The sequence below is a fragment of the Charadrius vociferus genome, unplaced genomic scaffold (genome assembly GCF_000708025.1).
Source record: "Charadrius vociferus isolate BGI_N301 unplaced genomic scaffold, ASM70802v2 scaffold553, whole genome shotgun sequence".
In the NCBI taxonomy this organism is placed as follows: domain Eukaryota; kingdom Metazoa; phylum Chordata; class Aves; order Charadriiformes; family Charadriidae; genus Charadrius; species Charadrius vociferus.
Genome location: NW_009647688.1, coordinates 2,516,517 through 2,517,681, shown reverse-complemented (window position 1 = coordinate 2,517,681; position 1,165 = coordinate 2,516,517).

The window sequence follows — 1,165 nt, the reverse complement described above, 5'->3', positions numbered from 1 at the left end:
GGGCTGGCCGCCGCGAAGGGACCGCTCGCCCCGGGCCCGGTGCCCGCCTCGGGCGGAGAGGGTCCCCCTCCGGCGGGGGACAGCCCGGGTAAGACGCCTGTCTGCGGGCGGGTTCTGAAGAAGAAGAGCAGGGTCGGCAACTCGGAAACGGGAATGTCACCGAAATCCGAGTTCTTTGCAGTTACCTCTTTTTACATTGTTTCCATTCTGTCTACAATGGAACCAATTCGGCATCAGCCTGGAAACCCAATTTTGTATCAGGGAATCAAAGATCTGCTGCTCTCTCTCGAGGTCAGCTGAATTTTGCTCCTCCCGATTTTGTTCATTCTCAACCCAGTACTTTCTTCCTTTTTTTTTTTTTTTTTTCAAAAATCCTAAAGATATTGGATGAATGTATGAAATTATATGTTAAAGATAAATAGGTAAAGTGGGAAAGTAGTTTAACTTGCTCCAATTTCTATTTAGGGTGTAAAAAAATGTTTTAAATTATTTTCATGCTATTAGAAAAAGCACTTGCCTCCCAATTTAAAAAGGATTAAAAAATTTAAATCTTGCAAGATCAGTGTAAAACTCCGATGCAATGCATATAAATTAGTTTATATTAATATAAATGAGAGGTAAACCAGCAATTTGCCAGCACAGGCCATGTTGATAAGATCTGGCAATTAAAACAGCATTAATGTGATCATCTTGGAAGCTGGCACTGCTTTCACTGGATTTTTGAAAATGGATCTCACTGAAAGACTACAGCTGTTACTCCAAATAAAGTCCTAGGAGTTTGTAGCCGGGCCAAACAGCACCACCAGCAACTATTATCATGTTTATGTGTAAAACACAGATTTGCGGGAGTTTCTGCACAGTACAATAGCAAAGATAACTTCTAACACGCAGAAAATTTCTACAGCAAACTGATGAGTCTGAGGGAGCTCTTACCAGCTTCCTCCCATCTTTAGTGTCCTGACTAGATGGCCCAACACTCTCACTAGTGCTAGGTCGGACTGCGCCTTCCCCTCACTTGGGTAAAGGGTCCTTCATCACGACTACATTAGGACTGATACTGTATTTCTTAAGTGAGCCACTGTAAGTTTTGTCTGCGTAAGATGAATATGCTGCTTTGCAGAAGGCACACGTTGATTGCATGGTCTCAGAAGCTAGGGCTGAGCTG